Consider the following 17,804-nt stretch of genomic DNA (forward strand, 5'->3'; position numbering starts at 1 on the left):
CTCCGCGCTGCTGCCTTCAACTCCCAGGCTCAGGAGCTGGGCCAGAAAACCGAGGACCTGATCAACAGCCGGAGTGCGTGCTTTGTCTCGTTCATCTCCTGTGGGGGCGCGTCAGCGCACCCACTGGGTGTAGTCCCCGAGATTTGGGCCGACTGTTGAGCAGTCGGGTCGGATCTTCCCTCACGACTTCTTCCTTATTGATTTTTCCTTTGTCTTCATGCTTGTAGGAGCCAATGCCGACTTGAGGGAGCAGCTCAGCGGGGCCCAGGCCGCCCTTCGCGCCAAGGAAGCTGAGTGCAATGCCTTAGTCCTGGAGCGCGACCGCCTGGCCAAGAAGTTGGCCGACCAGGAGGAGAGCCACAAGGCGGCCCTGAAGAAGGCGCAGGATAGCGAGGACGCCCTCAAAGCTGAGTTAGAGACCGAAGCGGCAGGCTGGGCTGAGGCAAAACAAGCGCTGAGCGAGGGCTACGGCCGGGTTGAGGATCTGATCGATGGTAAGCCGCCTTCCTCACTCCTTGCTTGCCCCTTGTCCCCTGATTTGTGTTCTGACTTGTGCTGATTTTTGTTCTTTGTGCAGACTACTTCCCCGGCTACTCCGTCATTGCCACCCAGGCCATCGAAGCCCACCGCGAGGCGCGCCGGCAGGCGGGGGCTGAAATCGCGCCGGACGCGAGCCGGATGCTTGAGGAGCAACTCTTGGCGGTCCAAGCCCGGCTGCAGCCGGCTCACCGCATGCTCCGCTGCCTCCAGCGCACCGAGGCGCAGGTGTTGGCTGCCCTCTGGCCAGGCGAAGTGATTCCCCACACCCCAAGTCGGACTGCCGACTGGCTGGAGGTTGCGGTTGGCCGCTTCGAGGCCTGGAAGGCATCGGCATCCCGGCTTGGAGCTGGGCGGGCGCTGGAGTTCGTCAGAGCCTGGTATCCCGGGCTGAACCTGGACCAGTTGCGCACCTGGCGGCTGGAAGCCGATGAGGAGATGAAGGAGGTGCGGCCGGCTATCGCTCAGTGTGCCTCGACGATCGCCGAGTGCACTGACATCAGCGCCTTTGCTCCTGGGATAAATGACGACGGCGTTGCCCAGCCGGAGGAATGGTTCGGGCTGAACCCGGCAGAGGGTGAGGACTCGGCGGAGGAGATCGCTTCTAGCGATGAAGGTGAAGATGACGAAGGAGAGGAAGGCGAAGACGTCGAGCCGATCGGTAAAGCGGCCAGCCAGCCTCAGCCTGACCGTGCCTCCAGCAACTAGGCGCGTGCTAGCGCGCCCTCTGCGGGAGGTGGTGATCATGCCGAGGTTCGCCAGCCGGCCACTCCTCCAGCCAGCACTGCCGTCTCTACCGACCTGCCCGACTCGCCAATTGTTCCCTTGGCTTAATCTGCCGTCCTTGCTTTTCCTGCTTGTTACTCTTTGAACAACTTTTATTAAACTTGCGCAGTTCCACCCACTGGGGTGTATTCAAACTATGTTGAATGCTGGCCTTTCGAAGGTCTTTTGTGTAAATATGATTGTGTGTGTGTTTGGCTTCCATTCGCGTATGCTTTTTATCCTTAGGCTGTTTCCTTTGCCGCCTTCCCCTGGCTGCTGCCTTCCCAACCGGCAGCTGCTCTGCAGCCTATGGCTAGGGAAGAACTTGGTTATATTTATATATTTTTTGGGGGGGAAGGCAAGTACTCAAGCTTTCTTAGATTGAAGCGAGGTGAATGGAAGCCGGCCGGCCGGCTACTCTGGTAGTCGATCGGTGGTGGGAGAGAAACCGGCTTTTGTTATATTAGTCCGTTAGTCCCTAGCCGTTTTTCGTGTGGGCGTCCTTTCCTGCCTTTAACTCTTGCCAGCTGGACAGCCGGTTCTTCGAACTGCGACTTTTGGCAAGAGAAGGCTTGGGTGCTGGCAAACTACTTGTCTGACCGCGGGTAGGACTTCTAATATAACTCAAGGCGGCCAGTCCCCGGGCCGACTAGTCGAACCCGGTGCCGGACGAAAAAAGTGAATGTAATGACATGATCATAAGCATGATACTCTTCATTCATAGATAAAAGATGGCAGTCCCCGAGCTCTCCTCGGGGGGCCTATTGTCTCGTACTTAGTACAAAAGTTAGCGTGATACATACTGCATTTCAACTGTAAAATCTTCGGAGGAGGTTGGCGTTCCATGGTCATTCCGACTCCTTGCCGGAGTCGTCTCTCTTTCGTACCTTCGGCTTCTGTGCGTAGATCAGGTAGTAGGAGTCATTTCCCAGCACTCTGCTGATGACAAAGGGGCCTTCCCAAGGGGCCGAGAGCTTGTGCTGGCCGGCTGTTCGCTGGATCAGCCGGAGCACGAGGTCGCCCTCTTGGAAAGATCTTGGTTTGACCTTCCGGCTGTGGTAGCGGCGCAAGCCCTGCTGGTAGATGGCGGACCGGCTGAGGGCTAACAGCCGGCCTTCTTCCAGCAGGTCGACGCCGTCTTATCGTGCTTCCTTGGCCTCCGCCTCCGTGTACATGGTTACCCGAGGCGAGTCGAACTCGATGTCAGTTGGGATGACCGCCTTAGCACCATACATGAGGAATAAAGGAGTGAAGCCGGTTGACTTGTTTGGGGTAGTGCGCAGACTCCAGAGGACGGCCGGCAGCTCATCGAGCCAACAGCCGGCCGAACGTTCCAGTGGTACGACCAGTCGGGGCTTGATGCCGGAAAGGATGAGGCCGTTGGCTCGCTCGACTTGGTCGTTTGATTGCGGGTGGGCAACGGACGCTAAGTCCAACCGGATGCCCTACGTCGCGCAGAAACGTGCCAATGCTCCCTTGGCGAAATTCGTGCCGTTGTCGGTGATGATGCTATGTGGCACGCCGTACTGAGTTGTTATATCTGCGATGAATGTCACGGCAGTCGGCCCATTCAGCTTCTTGATCGGCTTTGCCTCAATCCATTTGGTGAATTTTTCCACGGCGACAAGCAGATGTGTCATGCCGCCGTGCGCCGTCTTGAATGGGCCCACCATGTCCAGTCCCCAAACAGCGAAGGGCCAAGTGAGGGGAATGGTCTTGAGTGCTGAAGCCGGCATGTATTGCTTGGAGCTGAAGACTTGGCACCCTTTGCAATGTTTAACTAACTCCTTGGCATCATCCAAAGCAGTCGGCCAAAAGAACCCATGGCGGAAAGCTTTGGCGACGAGTGATCTTGAGGCCGCATGGTGGCCGCATTCTCCTTGGTGGATGTCTCTGAGGATTGGAATGCCCTTCTCTTGCTCGACGCATCGCTGGAAGACTCCAGTGACACTACGCCTGACGAGCTCTCTGTTGACGATTGTGTATGCTCCGGCTTGGCGTTGGACTTGTCTTGCCTCTGTTTCGTCAGCCGGCAGATCTTGGTTAATTAGGAAGTTGAGGATGGACTGGGCCCATGATGGAGCTGCGACTTCTTCTATTGCCAACACGGCTACTGCGACCAGGGCGGGCGGGCTGGGTGGTGAAATGCTGGAGTCGGCCGCCGCCTGTTGTGTTGGTGTAGTCCCTGGGCCAACTACCGCAGTCCCTGAGCCGGGTGTGGTAGTCCCCAGATCGGGCGTAACTACGGAAGTCCCCGAGCCACCTACTGACGTCCCCGGGCCGACTATCGAAGTCCCCGGGTCACCTGCTTGGTTCTTCAAGCCGGACCCGGCTGCGTCGGGGTCAGGCGGCACGAAGATGGAATCGGACTCTGGAGATGGCTTGATAGACGGCTTGAGGAGGCATTGCAGAGAGACACCGGTTGGTATTGCCTACCGAGTGGAGCCTATTCGAGCCAGGGTATCCGCTGGCTCATTGTCGGCTCGCGGTACGTGGAGGAACTCGCATCCTTCAAAGTACCCGCTGATCTGCTGAACGAGGAAGCGGTAGCTTGCCATATTTGCATCCTTGGCGTCCCAGTCACCGGATGATTGCTGGACTACCAAGTCCGAGTCGCCGTAACATAGGATCCGGCGTATGCCGAGCTCTTTGGCAAGCCGGAGCCCGTGTATGAGCGCCTCGTACTCGGCCACGTTGTTGGAGGCGGCAAAGTGAATTTGCAGCGTGTATCTGAGCTTGTTGCCTTTGGGAGAGGTGAGGATGACGCCGGCTCCCAAGCCGGTGCGCATCTTGGACCCGTCGAAGTGCATGCGCCAATGAGTGGAGTCGGGAGCTGGCGGCAGGTACTGGGTCTCGGCCCAGTCGACGAGGAAGTCGGCCAATGCTTGGGACTTGATGGCGGTGCGAGGCTGGTAGAAGATCGTGTAGGGGGCCAGCTCGATGGCCCATTTCTCCACCCGGCCGGATGCATCCCGGCTGCCTATGATCTCGGCAAGCGGGGCGATGCATACGACCGTGATGGGGTGCTCTTGGAAGTAGGGCTTCAGCTTCTTGGCGGCGAAGTACACGCCATAGCACATCTTCTGGTAGTGCGGGTAGTTCTGCTTCGAGGTAGACAGCACCTCACTCAAATAGTACACCAGCCTCTGGACCGGATAGGCTCGGCCCTCTTCTGGGCGCTGGACTACGATGACGGTGCTGACCACCCGGCTGGTTGCAGTAATGTAGAGGAGCATGGGCTCTTTCTCAGTCGGCGCCGCCAGGAGAGGCGGCGTGGCCAGCATCTTCTTTAGCTCGTGAAAAGCTTGGTTGGCTTGGTCGTTCCACTCGAAGTGAGTGGTCTTCTTCATGAGGCGGTAGAGGGGGAGAGCTTTCTCTCCGAGCCGGCTGATGAAGCGGTTCAGGGAGGCCAAGCACCCCGTGAACTTCTGGACGTCTCGAAGTTTGGTGGGAATCGCCATTCTCTCAATGGCCTTGATCTTTACTGGGTTGCATTCGATGCCGCGTTCGGAGACCAGGAAGACTAGGAGCTGGCCAGCTGGCACTCCAAACACGCATTTCTCGGGGTTGAGCTTGATCTGGAACCGGTGCAGGTTCTCAAATGTTTCCTTGAGGTCTTCCAGCAAGGTGCCGTGCTTCTCCGTCTTCACCACAATGTCGTCTACGTAGACGTGGGCATTTCTGCCGAGCTGCTTGAGGAGGCACTTCTGCATGCAACGCTGAAAAGTGGCACCGGCATTTCTCAAGCCGAATGTCATAGTCAGGTAGCAGAAAGCTCCGAATGGCGTGATGAAGGCGGTCTTCAGGCGGTCAGCCGGATCTAGCTTTATCTGGAGGTATCCTGAGTAAGCTTCCACGAAACTCAACAGCTCGCATCCGGCCGTGGAGTCTATCACTTGATCAATCCTTGGCAGGGTAAAGGGATCTTTGGGGCAGGCCTTGTTGAGGCTCGTGTAGTCTATGCACATGCGCCACTTGTTGTTCTTCTTTAGCACGAGGACTGGGTTGGCGAGCCACTCTGGAAAGAAAACCTCCATAATGAAGCCGGCTGCCAGAAGCCGAGCTATCTCTTCTCCTACAATCCTTCTTTTCTCCTCCGACAGTCGGCGGAGGGGTTGTTTGACTGGTTTTGCGCCTTCTCGGACGTGTAGCTTGTGCTCGGCGAATTCCTTCGGAACACCCGGCATGTCCTTAGGGGACCATGCAAAGATGTCCCAATTCTCACGGAGGAAATCGGCGAGATCGCCTTCCTATTTGCTGTTTAGGTTTGCCCCGATGACGGCAAACCTTTCTGGGTGCTCGGGGTCGAGAGGTATCTTCTTCGTCTCCTTGGCCGGCTGGAAAGATCCTTGGGCATCACACTCCTTGGGATCGGGGGACAGGGTCGGCTGTTTGCCGGCCATGGCCACGACTCGGTCCAACATCTTCTTTTCTTCGGCAATCACAAGGGACTCGGCCAGCCGGCTGCTGGCTGTTGCGCACTCGGAAGATTTCTTGTAATCGCCAGCTATGGTGATGATGCCCTTGGCGCTTGGCATCTTCATCTTGAGGTAAGCATAGTGGGGAACAGCCATGAACCTGGCCAAGGCAGGACGGCCAAGCAATGCATGGTAGGGGCTCTCCAGGTCCACCACTTCAAACCAGATCGCTTCCCGACGGAAATGATCCTTGTCCCCAAAGAGAACATCAATCTTGATCTTGCCAATGGGGGCGCAGGACAGGCCAGGTACAATGCCATGGAACACAGTCCGAGTAGGCATGAGTTGCTTCGTCTTGACGTTCAGCTTCTCCAGGGTGTCATGGTACAGGATGTTGATGCTGCTCCCGCCGTCTATCAGCACGCGGGAGGAACGGGCGGCGCGTCTGTCCGTTGCAAGGGTGGCATCCAAAACCAACGCATAAGAGCCGGGAGATGGTATCACCTCTGGGTGGTCGGCCCGGCTCCGGCTGATAGGCTTTTCTGACTAGTGCATGCGCTTGGCGGGGTTGGTAGCGACCGTGTTGACTTCCTAGTGCTCTCGGCGTCTGCTGCGCCGGCCTTCGGGCTAGCTTGTAAAGACGACATAGGTGGAATGCTCGTCGGGGAACTCATCGTGCACAGCTCCGACTGCTGGCCGAGCGGTCGGCAACTGCGGAGCCGGAGGCGGCGGACCAGCAGGCGGAGGCGGCGCGAGCCCTTCGCCTTTGGAGATTCGGGTGAGCCAGTGGCACTTCCAGGTTGTGTGGTTGGACGGCTTCGCGCCGCTGTGGAACTTGCATGGGGCGTCGAGAGTTTGCTTGTAGGAGAAGGCCGGCTGCCAAGCCGGCCTGCCGCCCCTCTGCTTCTTGGGTGCAGGCCGCCCTTTGGGCTGCTCGTCTTCGACTGTGGCCACCTGCCGACTGGTGGAGGGCGGCACGGGGCCCTTGCGCTTGTGGTCGTTCTGGTACGGGCGTCGGCAGGAGTCCCCAGCCGGCGTCTTGGGCGCCGGGTTGAGTACCTTCCCGGACGCGTCTACCCGGAGTTCAGTCTTCATTGAGGAGTCGGCGGTGGCGTACTTGTCCGCTGTGACCAGAAGCTCATCGAGGGTAGTCGGCTCGTCGCAGAGGAGCTTGTGCTTCAGGAGGGTGCCTTCTCGGCACCCGGCAGTGAAGTATTCTATGGCTTGCACCTCGTGCACCCCTTCGCAAGAGTTACGGAGCTCGGCCCAACGCGTGAGGTAGTCGCGAGTGGATTCGGCGGGGCCTTGTACGCACAAGGAGAGCTATATGGGCTTGGGAGCCCGCTTGTAGGTGCTGGTGAAGTTGCGGATGAAGGCTTCTGTGAAGTCTAGCCAGCTGTTGATGCTGTATGGCCTGAGGCTGTTGAGCCAGGTCTGCGCCGTGCCTTGCAGCATGAGGGGCACGTACTTCACGGCAACGCGCCTGTTGCCGTTTGCTATGCGAACCGCTGTGGAGTAGTCGATCAACTAATCTTCCGGCTTCACGGAGCCGTTGTACTTGGGCGTGTCCCTTGGGATCAAGAACCCTTTCGGGAAAGGCTCGTCGCGGATGCGGGGGCCGAAGCAGGGCGGGCCGACATCATCTTCTTCTTCTAGCGCCAGGGATCGCGCTAGGCGGTCGATCCGATGGCGGGCGTCATTCTCGCGACTCCCTCGCGGCGACCTAGTCGGCCGCTGAGAGTCGGATGCGTGACAGGCAGTGGGGTGGGATATCTCTCCCCACGAGGCGGAGGCGGAGGCGGGTTGCCCCGCAGCTCCACGGCCCAGGGACGGCCTTCTGCGTCTCGCTCGATGGAGATCCGGGTTCGGCTTTGGCTGGCAGCCGGTTCTTTGCCGTGTCGCGCGCGGGTTTTACCCGCAGTCGGCGTCCGGCTCGTCGCGTCGTGCTCTCGGTGCGGGGGAGGGCTTTCCGCGCGGGCGTCGGCTTCGTGCCGCTGTGCGGCTGCATCGATTAGTTGCTGGATGCGTCTGGTCATGTGGGGGAGTTCTTCGGCCCCCAGTCCGTCTAGCTCGTCTACGGCCGCCTGGGCGGCGCGCAGGTTCTCGAGTGGAGTGGCGTAGACTGGGCGGTCGACTCCTAGCATGTCGGCGAGGGCAGCACCGCGCTGTCTGACAACACCGGCTCGGCTTGGCCCGCCTAGGGGCGGCGTGCCAAAGGCGGCGCGGTCGGCCTCGCGCTGGTGGGCCTTAGTGAGGCGTCTCACCGAAGCCAACTTCTGGCCCTCCGCGAGGAGGGCGAGGCGGCGAGCCTCCAATGATTCGGCGTCGGCATCGGCCGAGAGGGGGATGGACAAGTCATGGACCGCCGCAAGCGGGGCGTCGAGGGCGTTCTCGCCAGAAGCGACGCCGTGGCCGATGACCATCACCTCGGCGGTGGCACCGTCGCAGCCATCGGCCCAGGGAAGCGGGTCGTTGTAGATCGCGACGTCGGTGGGGAAAGTGTCGAGCGAGGCCGTGTCGGAGTCGACAAGCATCGGATCGGTGGAGCCAACAGACTCCAAGTCCACAGCAGGCTCACCGGAGACGTGGAGCTGGCCGAGGAGGTTGACGAGGTGGTCGGTGCCCGCGTCAGAGGCGAGCTCGTCGGAGATGAGGGTCTCATCAAGGAGATCGGCGAGGCCGCTCGCTGCGCAGACGTTGGTGATGCCTTGCAGCGCGTCGTGGCAAGCGCCATCGGGCGTGCCGGGCTGGCTACGCTCGCTGGGGAGGAAGAGGGTTCCCGTCCAGAACAGGTCTCCGGACGACGGTGCACCTGGCCCCACGGTGGGCGCCAAATTTCGGGTGGTAGGTGCGACATATGCCAACGGGTGGCTTATCATTGTGGGAGCCAGTAAGACGTCGCCGGTGCCTGGAAACGGGATGAGGCGAAGACATGCATGCCGGCGAATCTTACCCAGCTTCAGGGCTCTCCGTGGAGATAACACCCCTACTGCTGCTCTGCGGGGTCTCCGCATGATCACTAGATGAACGAGTGGCTACAAGATGCTCCTTGAGCTATTTGGCGAGAAGAAGAAGAAGGGCACGGCTAGCTCTCCTCTCCTCTCTATGTGGTGTCTAAAACTAGCTCAGATCAACCCTTTTAATGGGTGCCCCGGGGGGTTTATATAGGCCCACCCCCCGGGGGTACAATGGTAATCCGGCTGGGCGTGGGCCCTAGCCGTCTGTGTTACACTCGCCGGCTTCTGCGCCGGCTGCTGGGGCCCGCCGGCTGGTGGGTCCCGCCGGCTGCCGGCTCCTTGGTCGACAGGCAGGCCCCACTGTCAAGGGCCTTGTCGGTGGTTGGTTACTGTTTCCTCAAACCTGGTGACGAGGGCTTCGCCGAGGTGGGCGTGGCTACAGTGCCGCTGCCCGGCGGGCGATCGCTGTAGCCTCACCACGTCTTGTCTCCTTAATGCGGCATCTCCTTCGAGGGAGGAGGTAAGCCGGCTATGGGGAGCTGGCCCTGTCTTGGGCCGACTGCGGAGGCCTGGCCGCCTTCGGGTGTCTCTCTGCCTGAAGGGGCCCACCGCCCGTGGGCCGCGCTGACAGCCCGTCGTGGGTGGCATCAGGGTCAACATGGCAACAGTGCCGCACCGGACGGGTCATGGCCACCCCGTACAGCGCACTGTGCCAGGCGTGCTCCGGGATTCGGGGGTGGCAGGCTTTACTGTAGCCACGCCCCGCCACATCGCCGTTATGTGGATGCAGACTTCGAGGGTACGATCTTGACCGCTTTGTGGGAGTCGGCTTCTGGCGGCCGGCTTCTTGGAGCCGGCCCTCCCGCGGCTTTCTTCATGAGGGCTAAAGCCGGGCCGCCTTCCGATAGCCAGCCTGGGAGACAGCCGGCAAGGGGAAGGCGGCCCCACATCTTGGATTCTTGAGGGCTGGATCAGCTCGTAATTTTTTCAGAAGGGCCAGGGGGAGCCGGCTAGGCTACCCGTGGTCGTTTACTCCGACAGCGGCTGAATACTTCCGAGATCAAACAGATCGTGAAGTGGACAAGCTATTCTGGTCGCAGTTTAACGTTCCAGAGCGTCCGCTTCCACTAACTGATCATCTTGCCGAATGGGCCGAACTCAATAGATTGTCCGGACTCGCCATGAGGTCCGTCGTAGATCATCTGTGGCCGGAAAAAAGCCGAAGCCGAACAGCTATTTCGGCTTAGTGCAGCAGTTCCTTGGTGCGGTGCCGCGCATTAATGCGATGAAGAGGTCGGCATGCATAGAAGGCTTGCGGATGGCCCTTTCCCGTGTCAAGACATACTGGGCGGAGATGGATGCCACCACTGTTGCGGCGCAGGGTTCGGCCATAGGACGAGTGGCTGCCGAGCACTATTTTGAAGAAGTTCTTGAGGGTGCTTGTTTGATAGAGTCCCAGTGCTCGAAGAATATTATGTTTGAGTGACATGTATTCCCATTGTAAAAACAATGTTTATGAAATTTATTAAGGTTGTATTTATACTTTTGCCTTAAAGTAATATGATGCCTCCTATGCGGTCGCTTATGTATATATGTATATAACCTGAAAGATTGCAGTCATCGGCTTCAACCCCCATGCATATAATGCAGAGGTGTTCGCAGAAGACGCGTGTTCACACTTAATCCAACATCTTGGTCCTATTAAGGAGGTGATAGCGCAGCGAACGAGGCCACTAGACTATAATGCTTTAACACTTTCACTTAGCCATAGGAGTTTGACGGTGGGGCTACTATATAGCCCCTGGTGGCTCCGCACTCTCCTGAATTCGGGGTCGTACATGCCTGGCCAGGAAATGGCCCTTCGTTAAGGCGGAGGAATTCTAACATTTCGATAGGTCATCGAGTGGTTTACCAATCTCACGCTATATCATGATAGTCAGTTTTCGGCTTTCTCTACTGAGGTGCTCGTCCGGATGAGCCGGGGCACAATCATAGTAGTTCTCCTGGTGCCGCCTTAGCCGATAGAGCGGAATGTAAGGCAGCAAAACACAGGAGCCGGGCAAACCCAACATTTGACCAAAGACATGATTCGGAGCTGATGCATATAAGGCCAAACTCGCGACGCCGAACACTCCCTAAGGTATTCGATCTTTATGGTATAAACTGGGCCTAAACAGTGCCCTTTGTAAGAAGCCCCTGGTGTCCAGGTACGTGCATTATTCTAACGTGGCCACATGCCAAGACATCAGCATCCTTCTCAATAGTACTGAGAATCCGAGGGATGTGTATCAACAAGAGACAGTAAGAATGGTTTACACAGGGTCTTAATCTAAAAAGACTCCTTTGAACGGGTCCCTGCTGCACGTCTGCGCATGTGTCTCCATTGTGCCGTATCCTGGACGGGTGTAGCACGATGGTCATCTATAAAAGAGAGGAACTTAGTTGAAAAGTTGTCGTGCAAAAAGGTAGGTATACTAAAAAAAACCATGTACAATTGAAGATGAGTAAAATTGAGCCTGATTGCCACTTGTTCACGCGCGTTGAGCCCCTTGTATTATAATAGGGGTGTGGCCATCAAACCTGTATTAATTACATATAGATGCGCCGGACTCGTCTAACCGTGTCCGTGGTCTTAACGACCAGTCAAATGCTGTAGTTGGTGAGGCCGTTTAGTGTGCAGCTGCCAAAGTAGCCGCGCTGTCTTCGGCGCGCAAGGAGCGCTCAATATTTCCACTTACTATAATGATGCCGCGTGGACCGTGCATCTTAAGCATGAGGGAAGCGTAATGTGGTATTGCGTTAAAGCGAGCGAAAGCTTCGCATCCGAGTAGTGCTTGATAGCCACTTTGGAACAGAGCAATGTGGAAGGTTAAATTTTCTCTACGGAAGTTATCGGGGAAGCCAAATATAACCTCTAGTAGCAGGGAGCCCGTGCAATGAGCCCCTAGGCCTGGCGTTACTCCTTTAAAGGTAGTATTGCTGTGTCAAATTTTCGTTGTGTCTATCCCCATTTTGCGGATTGTGTCCTGATATATCAGGTTTAGACTGCTGCCACCGTCCATCAGGACTCGTGTGAAGTGGTATCCGTCAATTATCGGATCTAATACCAAGGCAGCCCATCCTGCACGCCGGATACTTGCCGAGTAATCCTGATGATCGAAGGTGATCGGTTGAGATGGGCAGTGGCAGAACTCCGCGGTGATAGGCCCTTGGGCATATTTATCTGGGAGTGCCGCTTTGTTTCTCCTCTTTATCACATGTAACACGTTTACTGTTTTGACTTCTGGCGGAAATTTCTTCTGTTCCCCAGTGCTTTTCTTGTGAGGCTCATCCTCGTCTTCGCTTGGTGTATCCTGGCCCTTATGTTCGGCGTTGAGCTTGCCGGACTGCTTGAAGACCCAACATTCTCTGTGGGTATGATTTGCAGGTTTTATCGGGGGTGCTATGGATCTGACATATTTGGTCCAGAATTTTGTTTAGGCTGGACAGTTCATCTCTGGCGCCTTTAGAGGGCGGCTTTTGCTGACATGGCCGAGAGCTTCTAAATCCGGCATTTACCACCGTGCTCTTCGACCTATCTTCTTTATTCCGGCACTTATTATTTTTGCTGCGACGTGATTTCCCGTTTCCATCTCTAACTTCGGATGTACTTGGGTCGTTGGTGCTGCATCAGGCTAACCAGCTGTCCTCGCCCTCACAAAAGAGGGTCATGAGGCTTGTTAATGCTGCCATTGTTCTCGGTTTTTCTTGGCCGAGGTGTCTGGCAAGCCATTCGTCTCGGACGCTGTGCTTGAAAGCCGCTAAGGCTTTGGCGTCCGGACAGTCGACTATTTGGTTCTTTTTGGTAAGAAACCTGTTCCAAAGCTTTCGGGCTGACTCTCCGGGCTGTTGAGTTATATGACTCAAATCGTCCGCATCCGGAGGTCGGACATAAGTCCCTTGAAAATTTGCCCGAAAAGCATCTTCGAGCTCTTCCCAGCTTCCAATGGAGCTTTCGGGGAGGCTTTTAAGCCAGTGCCGAGCTGGCCCTTTGAGTTTGAGGGGTAAATACTTAATGGCGTGGAGATCATCTCCTCGAGCCATATGGATATGGAGGATATAGTCCTCAATCCAGACCCCAGGGTCTGTTGTTCCGTCGTATGCCCTGGGTTTGAATCCCTCTGGAAATTCATGGTCCAGCACCTCGTCGGTGAAACATAGGGGGTGTGCGGCACCCCTGTATCTGGGTGTACCGCGTTGTTCCGATGTTTGTTGTGTTGCATAGTATGCTGGAGCGCGCTTGCGTGGTCCATAGATGGATCTGGTTGCGTCGTCCTTTTAATGCGAGCCCTCGCGTGGATCGCGTATTGGCTTATGTGCGGCGTTATTTGCCGCTCTATGTTGGCCGTGAGGTCGTCTATCCGGCCAGATGGCCGTTTTAATTTTTGGTTGCGGGGGACCTAAGGCCTCCTCATCGAATTCAGGTAGAAACTTCCGCTTCGGGTAGCTCTTGGTGGGGCGATTACCGCCGTACTTCGCTGCTGTGTTGAGTACTTTACTCCATCTGATTCTGAGTGTGTCTTGCGCAGCCTTGAGCCTTTTGCTTCTGCTTTTTTAGACCCCTCACGGTGGCAACAAGCCTTTGACGGGCATTCTGTTGCTCCGGGTGTCTGTTAGGTGTGATGTCGTCTGGACTATTATCTTTGACAGAGTCGGGTTGTTCGGTTTGATTCTTCGTGTTGCCGTGGTCTGGCGATGGTTCACCCTGCTCTAACGCTGGGTCTATATGATCGTTGTTTCTGCCGAGGCGGGATTTGGAGCGGCGCTTACGCCGCCGCTTTTACTGCTTCTCGAGCGGACAACCCTTCGTTGCGTCCTTCCGTTCCTCATCGTCGTTTTATTTTGGTGTGTCCACCATGTATACGTCATGTGATGAAGTGGGCGTCCAATGCCCTGTGGGCAGTGGTTCCTGTTCGTCTCCTGCATCATCGTCCATACCGTCGATGTCTTCGGAGTCGAAGTGGAGCATGTCGGTTAAGTCATCGACAGTGGCTACTAAGTGGGTGGTGGGTGGGCGGCGAATTTCTTCGTCATCCGCATCCCAATCCTGCCGGACATAGTTCGGCCAGGACTCTCCTGACAAGGAGAGAGACTTTAATGAATTCAGTATGTCGCCAAAGGGCGAGTGCTGAAAGATATCCACGGAGGTGAACTCCATGACTGGCGCCCAGTCGGATTTGATAGGCATGGGCGCAGGCGGTTCGGAGTCCGTGGCCGGGGAAGGATCCGGCAGTATGGCAACACGGCTCTCGTGAAGGGTAAGGTCGATATTCGGCTCGATCGCCGCTGAGGATACAGCCTCCGTGACCGGGTCAATCCACCCGTCCATGGATGGCGCGACTGGCTCCGAATTGAGGCTCGGAGCGGCTGCCAGTGCGATCTCCTGAATACGGTCCGATGGTAGAGCTAAATCGTACTCATCATGACCGCGTGGCGCACAAGGCAGGGGCTCGAATCGTCGAAGATCAAGTCTCCGCGGATATCGGCCGTTTCATTTAAGCTTCCAAACCTGACCTGATGGCTAGGGGCGTAGCTTTCGATCTGCTCCAGATGGCCAAGCGAGTTGGCCCGCAGTGCGAAGCCGCTGAACACAAAGATCTATCCGGGGAGAAAAGTCTCACCCTGGACTGCATCGCTATCGATGATAGAAGGAGCCATCAAGCCTAACGGCGACGACACAGAGGAACTCTCAATGAAAGCACCAATGTCTGTGTCAAAACCGGCGGATCTCAGGTAGGGGGTCCCGAACTATGCGTCTAAGGCGGATGGTAACAGGAGGCAGGGGACACTATGTTTTACCCAGGTTCGGGCCCTCTTGATGGAGGTAAAACCCTACGTCCTGCTTGATTTTCTTTGATGATATTACAAGAGTTGATCTACCACGAGATCGGAGAGGCTAAACCCTAGAAGCTAGCCTATGGTATGATTGTATGTTATTGTGTCCTACAGACTAAAACCCTCCGGTTTATATAGACACCGGAGGGGGTTAGGGTTACACAAGGTCGGTTACAAAGGAGGAGATATACATATCCGTATAACCTAGCTTTCCTTCCATGCCAAGTAGAGTCCCATCCAGACACGGGACGAAGTCTTCAATCTTGTATCTTCATAGTCCAACAGTCCGGCCAAAGGATATAGTCCGGCTTTCCGAAGACCCCCTAATCCAGGACTCCCTCAGTTGTTGTTGTTATTTTTGTTGCCTTGGTTCTGAACCAACAACTGCATCAGGGTATTCTGCTGCTAGATTAACTGAGTGAGCTCCGGTGGGAAGGTAAATCTGGGGTCACGTCTCGGAGGCATCTGATGGGTTTAGAGGGGAGAGATTAGAATAGAATGAGGTCTAATGAGAACAACACTGCCCATATGCACATGAGACAAACACAAACATTTCACTCAATCAATCAAGCAAAGGCATACAATTGATCTAACTATCATTACAAAAGTGCTCCACTAGTACGATGATTTCCTCCTCATAATCTTCACGAGTAGCCTTGAGTTCTTCCTCCAGTTTTGTGATCCTAGTCATTGCCTTCTTCAGGTCTATCATTCATGCGCACATCTGGTTCTCCTGGCGACGAATGTGTTGGTTTAACTCCTGGATGAAAGCTGCAGTTGATCTATCCTTCCTGGTGCTGATCATCTCCCATTGCTCATCTCGGCGCCCACAAATCTGATAAATAGTATCCTTAAGCTCCTTATGATAAACTTCTCCAATGCGTCCCATGGTGATGTGAGCTGCCATACTCTTTCCTAGACTCCAGGTTGGTGCATCGAAGGAAAACCCTATGGGCTTAGTGACTGGCGTGAATGTCCATCCTGGAACTTGAACTTGAATCATCCATCGCTCCTCTTCTGGTAATGCGGCGTTGTAAGTCCCGATGAAGCTTGGCATTCCAATGTTTAGGTACCTAGCGACTTCCTTCAAGTGTCGTCCAAAAGGTGCTTCTTCATCCGGTTGTGCAAACTTGTTCCTTGCGTCCGCCAACCTAAAGAGTAGAAAATGGAGATGAGTCAGAAATGAGAAGAGAATAGTGATCTAGGGCTTTAGCGTAGTGGGCGTGTCCTACACTCAGCGTGTGCTCCGATACCATCTTGTAGCGACCCGACCTCAAACGGCCAAGTCTCTGTGCTTCAGTGTCATCCCTGGATCAGTAATGCTGACACACACAGTACTCGAGGATTTATAACAGAGTAGCAATCACACTCTTATTACATCGAATGTCTCAAAAGAGAACTTATTACAATAAATATGGCTTAAGGCCATCTAATACGATAACAGCGGAAGGCTTGGAAGATAAAGTGAGTCCATCAACTCCAACGGCATAGCTGAGATGCACGGCAATGACCTAACGAACCTTACTCCTCGTCTGAAAAGTCTACAACATAATACGTTGCAGCCTGAAAATGGGTCAGCACATGGAATATGCTGGCAAGATAACACAGTAGAGCAAGAACAGAATAATGCTATCACTACACGCATATTTGGCTGGTGGAAAGCTCTATGGTTATAGTTTTTGCGAAAAGCAAATTTTTCCCTACAACAAAGGAATAGATTTTATTTAACTATCATGGTAGTTGAAACATCATTGAGAAGGTTCCTCCAACTCAATCCCAATTAAAGTAATTAATAACCCAACAATATTAGTTTAGAGTGATGAGATACCTATGATACTCCAAGTACTAGATACTCAAGATGTCCATAACCGGGGACACGGCTAACCATGATTAGTTTATACACTCTGCAGAGGTTTGCACACTTTTCCCCACAAGACCCGATCTCCTCCGTTGGATTTCTCGCACTACAGGGTGTTTGAGAAACGGATGACCGAGACACAGTTTTTCAGAAGCATTAACTCCTTACTCCGGTCAGACCATACCGTACCTACATCCCACTTCCTGCTGATCCACCTCTTCGGGAGCTCCACGCAACTTACTCCACTATGCTAGAGCCCATAATAGCTTGTGGTTGCACACGAAAGTTTCTAGCATGAAAATATCTCAGTTCCCTTTGAGCTTGGGTGGCGGACCATAGGATTATCACACGGGTACTCCAGGATATCCTAGGACAACACTGGATTCTCCAGGTGCCCAACAAACAATCCACCCAGATGTTTATTCAAGTTGCCACCTTAAGTTGAACCATTAATTAACAATCTCACATCTGTCATGGATTTCACTCACCCAACCACGTCTATGAGCATAGCATAGCAATATAAGCAATACGTAGAAGTAACTCCCAAGGGTTTGAATATAACAGGGCAATAGGTTCTACCTCATCAACTACTTCCCAACCCACATGTTAATCACATCCTAACCATGCAATGTTTGAGGATTGGAACTAATGCATAAAAACTAGGTGATAAAGGTGTATGATCAAAGTGTTACTTGCCTTGCTGATGATCCGCAAAACCTAGGGATTCGTAGTAGCATGCTTCGCACCGCAAACAAACAATAGCATACATAAACAATGCTACCTCCTGAAGCAGACATCTTGCTGGATACAGAGAGCTCCTCAGAGGAGGATTTAGAGACTGATGACCAGTCCTATTTCCCCCCTGAGGTCTATGCTCAAACTTGGCAGGGTTATATTACCCATGTCATGCATGTTGTCTTGCATTGCTTAGTTTTTACATCATATATGGATTGCCATCTGCTTACTTGCTTACTATATAAATCATATATTTGAATTATATCATGCCATCATGTTTACATACACAACATCTATCTGAATTATGGCATGGCAACCCATTTAATGAAGACATCATATAGTTATATCATCTCATCATGTTTAGTGTTTGCGGTCATCATATTTTGAATTATGTCATTCTATCCGGGAGTTATATCATGCTATCATGTTTCCATAGGCGGCATGTATGTGAATTATGGCATGCCAACCTATTTAATAAACACATTATATAGTTATATCATGTCATCTTGTTTACATAGTCATCATATTTTGAACTATGTCTTTCCATCTTTTTTAGTTAGCCATCATACTGTGAAATTGTATCATGCTATCCTGTTTAGTTAGCCATCATATATGTGAAATTGTGTCATGCTATCCTGTTTGGTTAGAAAACATAAATGT

This window comes from Triticum urartu, chromosome 6 (assembly GCF_003073215.2).
Source record: "Triticum urartu cultivar G1812 chromosome 6, Tu2.1, whole genome shotgun sequence".
NCBI lineage: Eukaryota > Viridiplantae > Streptophyta > Magnoliopsida > Poales > Poaceae > Triticum > Triticum urartu.